Genomic DNA, 20,609 nt, shown 5'->3' on the forward strand with positions numbered 1-20,609 from the left:
ACCCTTCTGTTCGGGACTGCTTGTACTACTGTGAGCGGGGTACTTGTGCCAGGACAAGACACATGGGTCTGTGATTGTTGGTCGAATCCTTCATCAGAGAACACGTGCAGCACTCCCAGGCTGGAATAATAACCACAGTTTTATTCCCATTCAGCATCTGGCTGGAGAGCCCTCCTCTCCCTAAAAGCCTTCTCCTCCTCCCAAGGCTCTTGTATCCCAGGTTGCCACTGGAGAATCAAATGTGTATGCCCAAAAATGTGTTATGGTCAGATACCCATGCTAGTACAAAAATTGTGCTAGATGTCACTGTGATTCAAAAGTAAATAGTGCACACCATATCATTACACTAAATAAAGCAAATGCAGTCTTCATTAGAGCCTTAACAAAGACAAGATAGACCACAAATGCCAGGTAAGGTCCCTCAATACTATGTTATACGAACACTTTATTTACTGAAGTTGATCAGAAGAGCAAATTACTTTTAATGGGAAATTGTTGGGGGGCATGAGGAACTCTAAAAATGCATTGTTTAAAGATTGTTTTCTGTAGAGGCTACTAAATTTTCTTCTTTTTTCCCCACCCAATTTTTCCCATCTTAACTGCCCACTTCTGTTTGACTTCTGCCCTCGTCAAGGATACACCAGTACATTGTTACTTTATATGAAACTTAATGATCCATACACCGCCTTTATCTCTCAGCATCCATCTCATTTCTCCATACTTGTTTATAAATTGAGCCTTAAGGAGAGAAGAAGGAAAATTAGGAGAGTATTAAGATATGCTAAACCTTCAAAACAAGAAGGTCATGAAAACAGACATAAAGGTAGAGTTCCTGTATTTGTTTACCTGTGCCCAGTGTGTGAGCAGAAAAAATAATACCAGAAAAACTAATAAATGCTTTGAACTGTCTTTTGCACTGGAGTGGTCCTGATTGTTGTGGTTCTGAAGCTGGACTAGTAAATCAAGGGAGAATCAGACACTAAATCTGTGCAGTGGGAGAAACCCTACCAACAGCCGTCAGATCTGCAGTGGTATTCCACCCTGTCATGCTGCTGTCCTGAGCATGCTTTACAGATGACCAAAGGCACTTTACAGTGCCTTTCTCTTACACTTTGGCAAATTGAAGAATTCTAAAAATTTGTAAGATGTGACTTGTTGACAAAAGCCTTGTGTGCTGGTTTGGGCTGGGGTAGAGTTAATTTTCTTCACAGTGCCTAGTATGGGGCTGTGTTTTGGATTTGTGGAGAACACAGGGTTGATAATGCAGATATGTTTCTGTTATTGCTGAGCAGAGCTTACACAGAGCCAAGGACTTTGCTGCTTTTGGTACTGCCATGCTGGCAAGGAAATTGGGAGTGCATGGAAGGCTGGGAAGAGACACAGCTGAGACAGGTGACCCAAACTGACCAAAGGGACATTCCATACTGTATGACATCATGTTCAGTATATAAAGTGGGAGGAAGAAGGAGGAAGTGGGGACATCTGGAGTGATGGCATTTGGTTCCCAAAGTAACCATTACATGTGATGGGCCCTGCTCTCCTGGAGATGGCTGAACACATCCTGCCTGTGGGAAGCAGTGAATTAATTCCTTGTTTTGCTTTGCTTGTGTGTGCAGCTTTTGCTTTCCCTATTAAATTGTCTTTATCTCAACCCACAAGTTCTCTAGCTTTTACCCTTTCGATTCTCTCCCTGATCCCAGTGGTGAGGAAGTGAGTGAGTGGCTGCATGGGGCTTGATGACTGGGGTTAAAGCATGACACCCTGTTAATTCTTCCCTCTTATGTCACATTTATCTATATAGCTACTAACATTCTTCTCTGCTATAACCACTACCAGCGTGCATGGCAGAGAATTCAGTTTTACTGATCTGTATTTCCCATACTCCCCCCAAGAGTCCTTTTTGTTATCACCTTTGCTACTTTATATTCACCTGGTGTTACGGTATATTTGAACTATAACTTACCTGTACCACAATTAATAAAGCATTTTCATACTTTGTTTGTTTAGACCTCTTGTGTAAGTATTGTCTGATTCTGACAATTTCTTATTATTGCATTTACTGAGTTATCCTACAGCCTGCATTATTAACACTAAAATATGAAAATGATCCTTAGATTCTTAGAATCATAAAATGGTAGAATTACATGATGGTTTGGAAGGGACTTTTAAAGGCCAGCTAGTCCAACTCCCTACAATAAGCAGGGACATCTTCAATGAGATCAGGTTCCTCAGAGGCCTGACTAACCTGACCTTGACTATTTTCAGGGATGGGGCAACTACAATCTTTCTGTAGATTCATCCATTTAAGGAACAGCTCTCTAGTAAGAATCTTGCTGAAGTCCTCTCCATGAGCTCAAATGCAAAGGATTGATTTAGTGTATTAGTAACAGTTTTATCTTTCCTAACTGTTCCATTTAGATTTTGTTCATATTTTCACCGTGCCTGGTCTTTGGAAGGCATCCTGTTTCTGATGAATTTGTTATTATTAGTTTTTATGGCTGTAGCATAAAATCTGAATCCAGATTTGAACTTTCCCAGATTTTAGAGGTTCTGATTTGGACTATTATAAAAATAGGATCAAGATGTGGAGCCTGAGGCAAGGCTTTGAGCCTAACATTCCTTGCAAATATGTCACTGCCCTTGCAAGGTGACTCAGTAAATTAACATGGTGGGATTCCAGGTACTCATTTTCAGCTCATATATTCAACATTGGATTACACACAAGAAAAATACATCGTTCATTCTCTGCAAATGAGACACAGGAATCTGGTTATTTTCTCTTCATGTGTAAACACCATCAAGGCTGCACAAATCTTCTCATAGAGTACAAGATAGTCTGAAAGTTCTTCACTGCTGATGATCATGCAGGAGAAGAAAAGGACCCACCGGTGAGACAAATCCTTTGTGTTTATCTCTTACAGGTCTGTTGCCCAGCAGTTGTTGGATCATCTACAGGGAGCACCCACACATTTTCTGCTATGTTATGAGCCACTGCCAGCTCACTGCGACCACCCTCTGAGCTGACTACCAGCCATGTAGCCATGGGCATGGTAGTACCCTAGATAATTAAACCCTTCTGAGAGACAAGTGTATTACCACTAAGCTGGGGTGACCCAGCTTTTAGCTATTTTGTAGCGTAGGCTTGCATCTATTGGGACTGTACCATATAGGATATTCTGCAGACAGTTTTATGGACCTGCCTTGAGGAACATGGCTGACTGGCTGACTTCTGATTCTCTTCTCCAATCCAGCAACCTCACTGCTAAGAGTAAAAGATGACCCCTCAGACAAAGGTCCATCTTTTTTGCTTGCCATCTTCTCTTTCTCTGGTGTATCCCATGTGTTTGTGGTATGTCAGCCCTCATTGTACCTTCATATTCTGTCATTGAAACAAGACACACAGGTGAATAAATACATTAAAATGATGGTGGTGCATTTGTGATATGCTGTGCTGGTTTTGTTATGCCATTTTGCATAAGGCAGGTAAGGAGATATTAGGTTTCCTTCAACAAACTTAATTTGATAAAAATTACAGGGTAGGCAAGGTTAAATTTTGATGAGCTTTTATTTATTTCCTAACTACATGCCTCAGCTCTGTAAATACTAAATAAACTCAATGACAAACTCTCACTGTGTGATTTTTACCTTACTTGTACTACTATTAATTGTCAGAAAGATAAGAGAGAAGAAGTGAAGAAAAGGAGAAACCAGTCTAAGAGGCTTATTTTTTTTGGGAAAAAATATACCAATTTGCAATTCCTGCTCATGCATTACATTTTCTCTGAAAACTCATGGCTTAATACTAAGTACAGCAGTACCAAGGACCTGATTTACCCTGTGCATCAAGTACAGCAAATAACTCTCCCATGTAAAGAAAGCTTTTCTATACTTGAGCTCTCCACAAGAAGTGGAGAAGGTAGAGTAAGACACAATTCCTGACATTATTCACTTGCTATATGCAAATTTAAGAGACTGTCCAGATAACTAAAGAATCACTTATTTTTTTGTTTGATTTTTTGTTTGGTTTTGGTTTTGTCAAAAAATTAGACAGTCTTCTGGTGGTTAAGATTTATATATAAAGAGGTAAACTCTGAAGAAACTGATCACTTTTCAGCGATCATATTTCTGACAATTTATGAAAGACTAAAAGCTTTATCTTCCAGGAGAAGCAAAATGCAGAAGCAATGCAGACACTCTGAAGCGGAAGAATGCTTGTATTGGGGGAGAAAGAGATGTATGTAAAGAACCCCACTTGTCCTTGAATAGCAAATATTAACAAGTTGTAATATACTAATTGACCTTTTCTGTCCTTTTCTAAAAATCCAATCATGCAGCATGTCTCTGTTGCCGTTACTAATCCACTGCTTTGTCAGCTCTGAAGAGAAAGACGAATTTAGGTTGTGTTTCCAACCTGAATGCACTTGCAAGGGATGCATACTATGGTCCCAAAGCAAAACCATCTCACTTGGCTCTCCCTGGCTAGGGAGCATTCTACTGGGGACGACTGATCCTTACAAAGCTGGAAAGCCAAGAGCAGTGCCAGGCATCCTGAGCTTCCACCCTACCATGTCTCTTGAATATGCTGAGAAAATGCTAGTGCAACACCCTGTAGCGCTTCTCAGTAAGTAAAGGCTTCCAGCTACTCTACAGCTGCTGCTAATGTGGATGGTAAGCAGGTCCTGCATGGTGACAGCACACCTTTTTTCTCCAAGTATTCCAGGAATTATCAAGTCTCACTGAACTGGCCATGCAAGCAAAGTGTCCCTCTGGAAATCAAAGGTATGTGGAGAGAATTTGTAACAAAAATATTATGGCAATCCATTCATACTTGTAATAATCCTTTCAAATGGTACTAAAGGGAGAAGACCTGATACTGTCTTGCTCTGTAGGCCAGCTTGACTCTCTGAATCCAGGAACAGCAGAAAATAAAATGCAGTGAGGCCGCATTGTCTTCATCATTTTTTGTGCCTTGAATTAGGTGAAGTCAGCTAGGACCCATGCCTGGGAACCAGCACAAAATCCCATCACAGTTGAGGCTACTAACCATCCCAAATTAATGATTACTTACAAGTTCTTGGAGAACTTTTTATTTTCCAGCTGAATTCAGTACTCTGTCTCCAAATAGATGGGTATTATAATGCCTAAAGTTTAGGCAAATACCTACAGTGCCTAAGCACATCTTGTGCAGCTGGCAAGGATTGCCAATATCATGCTGTGCCCTCTTGCTTGGGAATCCAGCAATTAGGGCTTTTGTCTGAGATATGAAAGCCCTGGGGCCAAACCATTCTTCTACCTGCTGGGACATGCATGCACATCCACTTTGAAAAGCCCCATTGCCCCAGGCAACATGGGAAGTTAGATTCAACCACTTCTGCTGAAGCTGCTCTGCTACATGTCAGGTAGTTAAATATTCATGGTGAGGAAGAAAAGAGAAAGAATAGCCTATGGTTGGTTGGGGCCAAGCAGAAAGGCCAAGTAGAAGGACTAGTGTACCCTGTGTTACCTGCTCCCCACAAGGTCATCACCCTCTTCCTGGAAATCCTTCTCTGTCCCCTGACGCAGTGATAACTGATGCTGGGATCTCCAGGGAGTCACTGGAGTAGAGTGAGAGTTGCAGGATATGCTGTAGATGGGTAGGAAGCAGCTGGAAGGAAGGAGTCCCCAGGTATTCTGAGACCTTTGTTTTTACCCTGACTGGCTAGCCTCTCCATTCCAAGATCTCTACATGAGATAACAACACTTATTCTAAAGAATGCTTAATTCAAATACAAGTGACTAAATTAAAATAGGAGAAAGAAAGACTTTCCCACCTCAGACCTATGTGAGAGTTAATGGACAGAGAGGGCATGCCCTTGTACAGTACCTGTTCAGGTCCCCTTGGGCTTGAGGCAGCAAAAGCACCTAATGTGACAGTGGCACTGAAGTCTTCTTGAAGAACCAGCTGTAATTCCCTACTAGCTGAAAACCACACCCATTTACAGTAATTATACATGTGTTTACAGCTTCCAGAGGGAAAACAGAGAAATTAATGCAACTTACAGAAACAATGTGACAAAAATCAACACAACAAAAAATATTTTCTGAAGTGATCAATTATTTTATCAGCTCAGAAATATTTGAAGTAAAGAAGAAATAATTGATGAATTTTTATTTTAAAAAAGATCTAAAATTACTTAATGACATTAAGATAACAAAAGTGCTTCCGATAAAACTACGTGGTTTCTACTGTAGGAAGATTTTGCCTTCAGAGATTTTAAAGTTCCTGAAATGAATACAGACTATAGTATATCCTAGTTCCGTGGGCTGTGACACGTGCATCTACAATAGCAATTGCAAACAATGCATGTATAGAATATTATACAGGAATCTTGCAACAAGGGAGGTACTCTCTTTGACTTCAGTGGGAATTGGAGAGGACCTTAAGGAACAGAACAGTATATCTTAATAGAAACAAAGCTTAGTTTAGATGTGAATCACAATGCTGCCATTGAGTTTATGCTCAGTTTAACCTATTAAACAATGTGAGATGAGCAAAAATTACTCATTTCCATACTGCTGATTTTGCAGACTTCAGAAATCCTGAGTATGAAATAAATAACTTGCTCTTAATAACTTTCAGTGTGGATAATATATTTAAATGTAGGAAGATGTAAATGATGTATTTTTATTGCACTGCTTGTTACCTCTCTGTATCAGTTCAGCTAAAAGCAAAGTTTAAAGTTACAAGGAACTGGCAAAAAAAATTTGTCTGTTCTTCACAAATGAAACAGTGGCTGAGCATGCTGTTATGGAAGGTTCTGAAGATTAAGTCAACTATACAAATACAATTAGTACTGTATTTCCTGAATGACTGGCCTGATTCCATAGCTATGTCTGTATTGTAAAAATACCCCAGACTCTTCCCTTTGCAACATTTCCTGCATTTTCCATCTGCTTCTTATCTGATCAGCAAGCATATAGTGAGACTGACTTTTTGAAGGAAGGATGGATCTAGGCTCATCTTGGCGGTGGCGAGCAAGGTTGTCCAGAGAGGTTGTCCAGAGAGGTTGTCCAGAGAGGTTGTGGAGTCTCCTGCACTGGAGATACTCAAAAGCCATTTAGACACAATCCTGAGCAACGTGCTGTAGCAGACCCTGCTTGAGCAGGAAGGTTGGTCTAGATGACCTCCAGAGGTTCCTTCCAAACTTACCCATTCTGTAAGTCTGTGTGAAAGGCATGTAGCAAAAGTTTCTCCACTACATTGAAAAGGCACAGTAAACTGGGCCAAGTGTTAGCACTGGAGATACTCAAAAGCCATTTAGACACAATCCTGAGCAACGTGCTGTAGCAGACCCTGCTTGAGCAGGAAGGTTGGTCTAGATGACCTCCAGAGGTTCCTTCCAAACTTACCCATTCTGTAAGTCTGTGTGAAAGGCATGTAGCAAAAGTTTCTCCACTACATTGAAAAGGCACAGTAAACTGGGCCAAGTGTTAAGGGTTCACTTTAAAAGTTTTTATACTCTACATTGTAAATTTAAAAATCATCACTTCCAAATTCTGCCTTCTCCTAACCACTCTTCTTTCCTAAATCAGTTTTCTGAATTTTGAGTGTCAAAGTTCTAGGTTTTTACAGCATGATCACACTATGAAATTGATTTTGGCTCTAAGTTGTTATGATTTCCAACCAACCCACCAATCCTTTTGATTCTTCATTCTTAAAAAAAACCACAACAAATGTTTCCATAGATTTTTTGAACTCTCCTTTTAAACAGAGGTGCTTCTGTTTAGCAAGACAAAATGAAGTTTTGTTCACAATGTCAAGAAACTCAAAACATGATCTCATATATTTTCCACAGCAGTGACCCCACTAATATCCCACCTTAAATGCTATGTGCACATTGATGCTCCTCTGTCCAGGATTAACAAACCTTTCTTTCTACATGTGGTTTGAAGCATGTTCTTGCCACGACCTATTTGTTACAAGATTGTTCACCACAGCCACTGTGGTTGGGGGGTGAGTTTGTGATCTGTCTGCCAGCCAAATCCAGTCCTTGCTGACATCAAAAAGAAGGCTCCTGTGTCCCATTGGGCTCCAGAGGCTAAGTGGAGACAATGTCTCACCTTATCATGTCTGTCAGACAAAGAAGCTCTTTTTCTGTTTTCTTTCAATGTAAGTCTCAATGCTACATACTAATGCTATTCTCAAACCTAAAAGCTTGAATACTTTCATTGAACCATCAAGGAGGACTATGGTTAAAAGCATGGAGTCAGCTCCCACCCTGACATTAGCACAGGTGCTGCTAAGTCCATGTGAGGCTCATAACAGCTCTCAGGTGTGGGCTTTAGAAATCACTAAAACAATTGTCATAAGCCACCTGAGGAATGAAATAAAAAGGGTGAAAATACCTACCAGAGCAAAGGTATTCTTTAAGGCAAAACCCAGTATGGTCTCTAGTCTGAAGTAATGGTACTTTCAACCTGGTGTTGATCTCTTACACAGAAGGGTTAAACCTGAGAGTGTAAATGGGAGTGACTAGACGTTACCAGGTATGCTAATTCTTTAAATCATGTTAATGTAAATCAATATATTAATTTACACATTATATAGATATCTGCTTTATTTACTAGATATTTGAAAATCTCTCTGTCACCAGTCATTAATTTTTTTTCTAGGTGAAGCAGATGAGATTTTAAAGAGAAAAGTTGCATCCAGCAGCAGAAGAGAGAGTTCTCTGGAGTAACAAACCCTAATGTTTCCTACAGCTGCAATTGCCATAGAAACAGAAATGCCACTTATGCTGCTCTCCCTTCTCTCTAATGAAATATTGCCACTTGAGGGGATTTAGAGGGTTGCATGCAAAGGCCTTTGTCCTGCAATGTGCTGAACATCCCTGGTGAGGTGCTGGAACTCAGGTTCCCAAGGTATTTGCATATATCACATCCATTGATTTTCAAAACCAAAGGAAGCTTGAGGTAAAAAGACATCTAAGGATGTGAGCCTTGAGTGCTTTTAAATTCTTGCTGAAAGGGCTGAAGGTTTAGGACTTAACTCATTTCTCATTGCTACTATCTGGGACTTCTGCTGTTTAAACAGTGAAAGGTCTGGTCCCTTAGAAGTCTGCTTGGTATTTTTCTGAGGTTAGAATGGGTCACAGAATGCAGCCACTGATGTGTCACAGACAGATGTCAGTGCAGCCCTAAGCACTTCGTTTTAACTTACTATTTTCACATCCTTTTTTGAATCTTATCCAGTCAGGTGGCCGAAGCGTGATATGTTCCTTAATTACTGCTCAAGGTACCAGGAACTATTCAGAGCAAGTGGCCAGATACCTGTTTACAACTTAAACACAATTTTGGGCTTCTTTTAGATCCACAAAAGGATCTCATTTTTTACAAAGAAAGGAAACGAGAGCAATAATAATTAAAGCAATATTTATCCCTTAATAACTGCCTATTTTTATACTGCTGCTAGAGGTTAATAGCAGTGTTATTTACTCCTCTGCCAAAAAGTCTGAAGGATATGAAATGTAGCAGCCAATAAAGCTGAGCCATCAGATAAATAACATTCATATTACTCTCTGACAAATTCTTTTTCTACATGGAGATATAAATAACACTAAGAAAGCAGTTCCTACATTACAAGTTTACTGATGTGTAAAATGTAATTTTAAAAAAGAGCCCAAAGCACCAGGAATGTGACTTACTCTAACATGATCTATAGGAAGAGATATGTGGCATATCCAGTACCTGTAAAGAGATGAAACTAGGAGAGTGAGACATCTTTGTGAAGGTGGGATGCAGCCCTAAAGAGGGAAAAATGGAAAGAGCAACTCTCATTCAGAGAAGCAATGATAGCTTTATGCACCGAACAAAGCTTCAAATTAATAATGACAATGTTTCTGTTCCTGTGTCCACAGTCCTCAGAGGGATGGATTGGCCAAGAGCAGTCTGTTTCTGACAGCAAAATTGCATTGTATTTATGTTCAGAAAACAGAGGGTGTGATGAGCTCCTGATGCAACACAGGAGATTTACCTCTGAGGGTTTTCTTTTCCATAAACCCTTGGGATGGACCAGGCTGCATCTCTTCAGCAGCAAATAGCCACAAACAGGGACACAGCAGTGCCTTTTGGCCAAATTGCCTGATCTTAGAATAATACTTAGTCAGTTCAACTCCTTGAAAGTGAGAAAGAGCACTTTTTAGCATTTTTACATTGGGTTTTGGGATGACTCAGGAAGAAGAGAGATACAGGCAGGTAGGTAGACAGGTAGATATACAGACAGACAGACAAACAGAGAAATGTGTTTCCTAAACTAAACAGGTATAAAATATTTGCATGAGGAAAAACAGATGTAGAAAATGGCAACATGAACGAAATGAGTCTTGGGAAAAAGAAAAAAAAGGGGAAATGTTCTTCAGTGTTGCCAATGCTTCATGTAGATATGTTCATTCGCACCATGTGTGATGGAGAAAGAAGGAATTGCTTCATTTTGAGGACTCGTACAATTTTTTAATTGCTCTGCCTGCAGTTTCTCTACTGCTCACTTTCAGAGTTCTTTCTTTGTGACACTTTGGATATAAAACACTGTTGTCTGAGCTACTTCCATGGAGAACATTGAAAATCAGTGAAATCTTCAACCTCATCTAACATAGATCATTAAAACTGCAGTCATACCATTGCAATGGAGAGGCTCCACAGCCCATCCTGCATGTTCCTTTGCCTTCTGTCTGTGGCTGGGGAGAGTCAGAGCTGGGCAGGAGGCAGGAGTTCCCCTCAGACCCACCTCTTCCCTGCTGGGGAGAACTGAGCTGTTTGATGGTCCCATAGTTCTAGAGGAGCTCTGGAGGGGGTAGCTGTGTGTCCTGCTTGAAGTGCTATATAAGATGACCCTTTGGATTACTCTGTCCAATGGTATTTCTTTTGGAGCTTACCAAATAATTACATCTCACACACAGTCTGAGGTGGGTATTTACAGGAACTCTTGTCCTGCAGTTTGCTGTGTCCTGTATTTTCTGATGTTTTGTGACATTAAAGAGAATTTTTACATTGCGTTACCTATCAATAAGTACAAAATATAAAACTTGCAATTTCCTGAAAATCTGATTTGGGAAATGTTAGTCTTGTCTAATGTTTGCTGCAATAAACAGTCCTCTCTGCTATCACCCATCAAAGACCCCAGTGACATCTGCAAAATGTCTGCCTTTCATAGGGGAGAGAGAGAGGTGAAAGAAGGACAGAGCGAAAAAAGAAGGGTGGACTGTCAGTTCAGCCACTGACCTTAGAGCTGAGCTTGGCTGTTGCTGAGATGGATGACTGTTCTTGAATAGCCACAGATTTTGCTTTTCTAATGAGAGATAATAAAAATATAATTTAGGGTTATTGTTCATTGTAGTAATATTTTGAAACTTCTTGGAAATATTATGTTGATATTTTAAGATCTATGTTTCTGGAACTATTGTATGTATCTCCTCTTGCTGAATTCCAAATGAACATCCTCAGAGCACTAACAAGCATGGAAAGAAAGGAAAGCTGTTTTTAAGCTGCCAGAAATGTCTTTGTCCAACTCAGAAAAACTGTAGTACAAACCAGAAGAGGCAGAGGATTTAATCCTTGGCAGCATAATGACAGGAATAAGCAAGTGAACTGATAGTTTGGACTAAATATCTAAGTAATAAATTTCAATCAGATCTTGACAATACAGGATTACTTAGATGTGAGTGCAAAGATGTCCCCTCAGACATTTCCCTACTAATGGCAAAAGCATTTTTGTAATCCAAATGATTTTATACACAGTCTTCTTGCAATAAAATAAAGAAATTACTCAAATTAATACTAACTAAGGATATATGGGAAAGTACTTCTGCAGCAGAGGAGTAAGACCTCTCTAATTTCTTTTAAAATGTGTCTTTTAAAATGTGCCCTAATCAAAAGGATAAATTTTGCCAACATTATGAACATATCCATTTGGGAAGTCAAAACAAATATGATGTAGACCTGGCTTTTGTCATAGATAAATCGTTCTTTCTGTAGGAAGCCCTGGAGTACTTAAAGCAACCCAGCAAAGTCCAATGAAGTGTCAACTCAAGCCAGGAACATTATTATTTATTGTCAGTTAGGACCTTCATCACTTACAGACATCACTGGAAATATTACTGGTGATTGATACTGATGGCAATGATGATTACTCTTGCAATAAGCTTAATTAAAATAATGAAGTACTGTTGCACGGAACTTAGTTGTTGCCCAGGCAGGATAATGTATAAGCAGCACAAGGAAGTCATCAGCTCAGAGTGCTTCATATTTCAAGTATGACATTGCCAGGGAAGCAAAAAGGCATTGTGTGCCATTTCTCCACTATTTCTGATCCATCTCCTATGTGTATGCATGTACAAATAATTGCTGGAATAGACACCCCAGAGATTGCCTTTTAGATATTAATCCTGACTCTCTTCTATAATGAAGTGTAGATTGGTCATAGTGGTGGTATTGCTGCTTTTAGAAGAGGCTACAAGACTGTGCGAATTTTTTTTGCCCATTATTCTTCAAAGAGCTCTTCTCTGACCATTTGTTTGTGGCAGTTTAATTGATCTTCACCTGCCAGAGTGAGTAACCCATGCAATCAAAGGTTATAAGGGACCTGGAGGGAGGAGAGCAATTTCTGACCTCTCTTGTTCTAGGTAGCAAATGCCGGAAAGAATCCCAAGCACCAAGGTATAACGTCATCACATTATTCTATTCTATTAGCTGTGCATTTAAAAGCCCAGAACATAGATGTGAACTCTGAATCATCCAGGCTAGCTGAACTGGTCTCAAACCCAAGCTTCCCACAGCATGGGAAACAGCTATAAAAGTCATGGGCAGCTCCAATCAGAGCAGGAAGATCTGTATTTATAAAGGACCTGCATTTATATGTCCCTATATTCTAGGATTTTTGGATAGGGTTAGTTAAGCCAGTATACTGTATAAGCATTTAGGGCAAGTTGATTGTCAGTGGTTTTATACTGACATTTGTATTTCTTGTCGGTGTGGCCTAAAAATTCAAAGTTAAGCTGGGATCATTGAAAAATCATTTAAAGAATAGCACATCTGTAATATTAGGCAAGACACAGGCACTCATTTAGGAGGAAATTTCATAAGAGCTTAGGAAAAAGCTTTTTCTGGGCAGGTAAAATGTAACTGTGCGATCAAATTAGAAGCTAAGTCTAGAGTTGCCACCACATTATGCCATTGAGATGATCTCATTTTGGATATTCTGTCTCCTGTCTGTCCCTTTGTCTAGGTCAAAGACTGATGATGTTTAATGTTATTTTGCCTGGAAGCTTGCACCTTGTCCCTTACCTGTCCATAGCTTATGAAAAATGCCAAGTGTTTGTTTTTCTTCCCTGCTACTTTCCACTTACTTTAATTCACTGAGCACTTCCCTTTGCACTCACACCAAAATTTTGAATATAACCTTCTTCCTGAATGAGAAAATACTGTAAAGCTAAGCAGTATCTTGTATAAATTACACATGCTGCAAGTGAAAAAGAAGAGACAGGTGACGTCCAGATGAAGCAGAAAGGTCATGACTTAGGGACTTGTGTTACTTGTACAGACCTGTACACTCCTCGAGCACAGCTGAGAATGCACCTTCACCATTCCAGTTCCTCCAGGCACCACTGTTCCAGTACCACCAGTGTTCTCTTGATTTATGCCAATAAATTATTTTGCCTGAATACATTACCTTTTCTCATTAGTTAAGCCTGTATCCTGTCTCTGTTAAGAGAAAGGGAACTACAAAAGGGAAATACAATCAGCTGAACAGTGGTGGTTGTAAAACTGGTTTCACATAAGATGATATCAGGGTTCAAATTTTCTTGTGCATACCAAGAAGGTATATTTGCCTTTGCAATGAGATGTTTTGCCTGTTAAACATCACACATTATGCCAGTTGCAGAGAGGGAAACCACCTGAATCCTCTCTAACAGTTATTACAGGCAATCATTCAGGTTGAGGTCTAATATTTCTTAAAGAAGGTAGAAATGGTTCAAATAACACAGATGTGTTTGGCTAAGTATCCTATTTTCAACAGAGATTGACACTTTCAGAAGGTACATTTGACCCAATTTTGTAGCACAATGAAATCTCTGTGGCTTCCTGTCTTGCCACGCCACTAAGAAACAGAAAAAGATTGCCCCATTTAGGCCATTTGACAAACTTACATTTGACAAGCTACTTAGCAGTAGTTTCTAAAGAATTGCATCTGGAGTGGAGCAGCAGAGAGAGACCAGAAGAGAAAGAGGAGGTGGTGTCTGTAGTGTTTTGTGTTCCCTGAGAGAAGTCTTACGCAAAGAGAATTACTCAGAGGACAATCACAAGAGAGTTTGAGATAAGCAGGACTGAGACATTTATTTGCTTAAAGTAAAGAAAATCCATTGAGTTAACCAAAATTTAAAGTTTTGAGCTGATATGGGGAATGAGCAGGGAAAAAACCAAATTTGTATCAAGAAACTCAATGCTCAAGATTAGAAATTTGGGGGCTACACAAAGCAAGATAGCTTTACTCACAAAGCAGACAGGTGCTCAGTTTTAAGTAAGTGTACTTAAGTGCTTTATTGAAAAAGAAGAAAATAGGCAACATTTAAATGTATTCCTATATGGGACAGTGGTGTGCGTTATAAAAATTAAGGCTTCAAAGAGTTTCCACAGAGCAAAACACTTCCTTCAAACAACACAAACACAGAGAAGCTGTAAATTTTGCTTTCAGACCCTAAATGTGTCTATGCAGACATGTTAGTCATAACGTAAATTCCTTCCTTTTGATGTTGAGTCACCAGTTTTGTTGTTAATATAGTAAATTGAGGAGGCTTAAAACACTCCATCATACCTCAGAGAGATATCCTTGTGTATGTGGATCAATTAGGGTCTTAAGAAGAAAAATTAAAGCATTTCAACTATGACACCCAGAAGGCACCTCAGCAATGTTCCTGTTTAATTGTTTTTTGAAGTGCAAGTTTTCAGGTTGGTTGAACTTTTTTCAGTGTGAAAAAAAGACACTTCAGTAGAAAATGTTGATGACAATCACTTTTTCCTAGGTTTGTCAAGCTTTTGAAATGATGAATTAATACCAACACGTTTCTGTCCTAATATAGGTTTTACACCCAGATGCAGAATGTTCACATTTCATGCACTCAGGTCAATAGGAACCATGTCTTACTGTTAAAAATTACCTACCTGTTATGTCTCAAAATGTAATTATAAATGAAAAGTCATAAATGTGTGAGAACTATCTAATCCTTGATAATTATCTAATCTCTGGTTCTGATCTCACTATAGCTATTCTGCAATCACCCATCAGCATCATCTGAAATAGTAAAAAAAAAAGAGAATAGAGAATAATTCAGGGACTATTATGATGGCATGATATAAATCTTCCCAGGTTTCTTTTGTTTTCCTATCTCAAAGTTGACATATCAGATATGATATATATGCCTGAACGAATGGCTAGCATCATCTTAAACTGAATTTACAAAAGACTTTTTCCTAAGCACACAAATAAACCCTCATGCCCCAGGACAAAGGCCAGCCACTAGACGACAGAAGGCTAACGAGCAGCTTCCCTAACAGAGCAGTTATTCCAGAAGGCTCCAACTCAGTAGTTCTTCACTGGCTAGGAAAGCATGTTGAGTGGAAATGTTCAAAGCGGTAGAAAACAATTAGGTGTGTAACTCCCATCCAAAGAGGGGGGAGGAGGAGAGGTGAATGCCAGACTTCCACCAGGCTGTAGAAAATCTTCCCATGCTTGAAGTTAAGCATGTGCTTAAATGCCTTGGACTTTCATGGCAGACACGGGACCCTGGATTAGAGGACTCATGGAGTGGATCAAGCATGGGGAGCCCTATGCTGCTGTACAATAAAGCTGAAGTCTCTTTTCCTGTTGTTAATCTCTTTCCTGTCTGTTAGCCTCAAGGCACAGTGAAGAGTTAATTGATTTTCATCCAGGAAAAGAGGACTTCACTGAAAAGTGCAGTCATGGAATTTTTTATTTTATTTTAAGTACCAGGCACACCTGCCAGGCCTCCAATTATTCCTCAGGAGGAGAAAGTCTACTGTTTTTCCTGTGAGGAAACCCTCTGATCCAAGCACTTGTCAGAGGTTTGTACCTCATCTATGCACTGTGTTAATCTGTCCTCCCTTTTAAAACTCGTCTGCTGGTGAAGGTTTTGGGGGTGCATGTCCTTTTGTATAGATGTTTAGTGGTTAAGGTATTTAACCAGAGAAAGAGAAAGCCAGGGCTAGTTTCCTCCTCAGCTGGGGTGCTAAAAGTCTGGGGAAATGTTCCATGCAGCCCTGCTGGTTGCTCAGCAATGAGAGAGGAATTTTGAGCTCCTTGGTCTGGCCTGGGCTGGGCTGGGCATCCTTCCTGGGGACTAGACCAGAAAAAGGGAGAGTCTTCCATGTACCTCCTTTTTTAAAAGAAGCATTTTGAGGGGGATCTAGCACTGCAGCTGAGTGCTGGCAGTCTGTAATTGCCCACCTGTCTTAGGAAGTGGAGTTGGTGCAAACATCACATTAGGACAGAGCTAACCTCAGAGTTGCACTGCATTTCCAAGAAAAATGGTAATTTGATGATTAGGCAGCACCATGAGGAACAAGGAGCTGAAAGGAGATTTTTGCACCATTTTGTGCAGCAGCATTAGATGCAAGGTCAAGCTCCTGCACAGGCTGTTGGAGCTGCATTGGGGTGCTGCCTCATAGCAAAATCTGCACTGTTTTGGGTGAAACCAAACTGCAAGATCTTTGGGAGAGCACAGAGTGCTCCAGTCACTCATGGAAATCTAGTGATGCTAGTCTGAGAGCTCCTCAATTTGCCCCCCAGCCCTAATACAGACAATGTGAACATTTGGACTTCAGTACCAAAAATTTCCCTCTACAGATCAACTCCCATTGCACCTCTTTACATGTAGATAAAGTCTTAAATGTTCAAAATCAGTTTAGGTCTTACTAAGATACCTCAGTCTTTTTTTATGATTTTCATCAGTCATGTGTTGAGCCACTACTGCAGTACTCTGTCAGAATAGTTTTTTTAGTATTACATAGGGAAATGGCACTGACATTGCTGAGGTTTGAAATAAAAAGAACAAATGCAAAGCAAAAAAGCAAAAAGTAAAAAATAATTGTGCTAAATTCAAACTTGCACAGGAGGTATAATGGCTCTACATTTTTTTAACCACCAACACGGGTTCTGTTGTGTGTCTTGTACCCACTAATGGATTTTAACTTTATTACTATCCAGTTTTATTGGAACTAATCAGAAGACTGTCGGAATGAAAGGACTCCCACATTACTGAAACAGTTAATTTTTTTAAAGCCAGGCTACTGAAGTGCAAGTTAAAAGGGAGGAGCAGATCAAATCCATGTGCAGGTCATTTAAGAGCTCAGACTCATTTTTGAAATATAGATTATCCAGGATAACATGAATTCAGCATTTCTATGTAATGTTTCATTGATTGATCCCTTAGGCCAACAGCACTTGGCTATAGAGAGACACCTAAAAATGAGTTTTAAAACTTTACTGTCTTTTAATATTTTATATCTTGTCAAAAAATCAGTTGGAGGCTCTGCTTTTTCTCAAATTCTGATATCATTGCAGCAGATCTCCAGCAGAAATGTGTTTTTTCATACAACTAAATGGTAGTTGCCACGAAAGCACATGGCGAGTCATGACTCTGAAGAAATTCCTGGGTGAACAGTAACAAAGGTGAAACAAATGGCTAACACCTGCCAAAACCTGCATGGAGAGTGCTGATGTCATCAGCAGTGCCATCACTTCACAGGCAAAGCCTCCGCTCAGGTCTTGACAGGTAAGGGCAGGAGGCTATGACCTTCAAATAGTCTATTTTAAGATGCATTTTCTGTGTGGCCTTTTTAAGTCTCACTGAAGCCTGGGCAGGACCCAGCCTTTTACTCATCAGGTCCTTATTTATGTTTATTTATAAGCTTTTCCATAGACATCATCCTGGTACTGTGCAAGTGCATTATGTATATTAATGGCCTTGTCCTCAAGCTATGCTAGGAGTGATGAAAGTGTGATTCCTCGCTCTGACAACAGGGACCAGGGATGCAAAGAGAGGTGAGGTGATGGGCCAGGGTCACACACACTGTCTCCTGTGCCCCAGCCTCAGCCTTAACTACTACACTCCTCTTTGGTTAAGTTATAGCTGTTTACTTCAGTGCTTTAATGACACTTCCCAGGATCAAGTCTAAAATGTTTGTGGCATATAAATAATATGATAGACACACAGATACACACGTTCACAGACTTCAGGACTGAAGCTCCAAGGGCGGTTTCACAGACATCCCTAGAACACTGCCGGGCACTTTTTGTGAGCAATATGGAGACAACATCATCTAACAGACACAGAGCGAGGGGATGAATTTCTGGCTTTGCACCATAGGCCGAGCACCATTGGTTCAGCATGGGAATATTGGCAATGTATGTAATTTTTTTTTGCATGTTACTGTAAAACAGACATTCTGACGCTAGAGACATCCTGACAAAGCCTTTTGAATAACATACTCAGATTAAAAGATGTTCAGATTTTGGTATCATCCATGAAACAAATTACTTTCCAAACCTTTTTACCCTAAGGATTCAATACTACGCCCTAAGAAAGCAACCTCTGAAGCACTTGGGAACACCCAGTCAGCGCCACAAAGATACTACACAAAGATAATACAGTTAGGTGCCTGTTTGCCAAGCCCACTGTTTAGGACAAAACTGCACATGGAACTAGTTAACCCATATGATAGCAAAATACTAGCAATCTCTATGATGCTGACATTTAATAACCAGTCAAGAAAGATTAGAAAACACAAAGGAAATTGCAGGTATGTTGAAAAGAAAAGCATATTACTCTCATCTCTTAAAAGACTACCATGCTGTAGCATCAGAACTGATAGTCCAGGCTAACTGGCAGCAGATTTAAAGTTTCAGGACACACAGCAGCTGAAAATGAAAGTAGTGTGGATTAAGGTGATGTGTTTAGCCTCAGGAAGAATGGAATTAAACTGTCTGCTGGTAGGAGGTGAGAGGGGAAAAAGCTGGAAATGGAGCAGTCCCTTGTTTCGTAACAGCAACCCACAGGAAGGTGGGAGGGGGAAGGAAAGGCGGATGAAACCACAGTAAGTTTTCCCTTCAGTGTACCTAGCAGGAGATTAACAAAGAATATGCTTAATTATTGCTTCCTGCCCACCTGCCTCGTTCCTTCAAGAACCAGAGCTCACTCAAACAACATTCACTCCCTTAGCAAATGCACTCCTAATGGAATCGGTTACAAATTAACTAAGTCAGTTGCTTCTTTTACCTAGAAGGAATTGCAATTAATTTCCTCTACCTTTTTTTTTTTCCTTTTTCTTTTTTTCATACCTGCTGGTGAACTTTCAGCTTCCAAGGATCAAAATCTGGATGCCATACTGGGATAAATCAGCGTAACTTCTGTTCAAGACAGTGATATTGTCTGCATTTACACCAGTCAGTCATCCATCAGTTCTGGATGATCAAATTCACTGTCCTATTTACTGCCTTCAGTAATTCTGTGTTATCCCAGCCAGTGCTAGATTTATTTTGTTAATAATTCATGGGTTGCCTTCAACTTATGACTCTCTGTGCTACACAAATGATACGGAGTAATTAAACTGCCTTTAAAGCACCTTGAGTGCTGTTGGCAGGAACAACAGCGAGTATTTAAAAGAATATTTAATATCATGCTCTGCCTGCATGCATGCTGGGAAACAAGCTCACATCCCAGAGCCTACATTGGGCCAATCACAAGAGAATGGCTTAATTGGTTAATCATATAAATTACAGTCACTTAATCATTTTAATCACCATCAGCCAATTAGCTCGGAGTTATGGGCTTTGAGGTAACAGTTATGCAAATGTTTGTTCCACCGCAAGCTATTAACAGCCATATTTTCTATATCAAACTGACAGTGACTGATGTGAAAAGGGAAGTGAAGAAAGTGAACATTTGCTTAGTATAAACTTATCCTCTTCTGATTAGAATGAAGCAAGTTATGAGAATAGACTGAAGATAGAGTGGTTGCCTTTTTTCATCATAGAAAATACCTCCCATCAGTTATGCTGGTGTGGGCATGCTGAGGTGCTCTCCGAGGTGTTTTTGCAGAACACTACCATGATTGCCCCAGTGTCCCAGCATCACTGTCACTTTTAATGAACCACTTCAATAGCAAGATTGGAATAAATGTTACTGGAAATCTACAATAGTGAGTGAAGGCTAGTTGTGCATCACCAGTGGATAATTTCCTGGAACAGAGGTGTGACACCTTTACTGTGTAATTTTGTGTCTCTCCTACTCTGTTTCTGCCAAAATCACCCCACAGTCTCATCTCCATGACCACAGAGGCATCATGCTGGCTTAAGAGGAGATACTTGCTACCCGCAGTGGGGACCAGAACCTATTCCCAGCTTTCACTCAAAGATGAAAAAGTGCAGATGAGATTTTTCAATATCATATTTGCATAGTTTGGGTAAAATGGGGCAGCATGACAAAACCCCAGATGTAGGGAATACAGAGCAGAAGTTTCTCAAATACAGTGGATTTCAAGTGCTCATGGGAGTTGGAACA

The sequence above is a fragment of the Acanthisitta chloris genome, unplaced genomic scaffold, assembly GCF_000695815.1.
Source record: "Acanthisitta chloris isolate BGI_N310 unplaced genomic scaffold, ASM69581v1 scaffold12267, whole genome shotgun sequence".
Taxonomy (NCBI): domain Eukaryota; kingdom Metazoa; phylum Chordata; class Aves; order Passeriformes; family Acanthisittidae; genus Acanthisitta; species Acanthisitta chloris.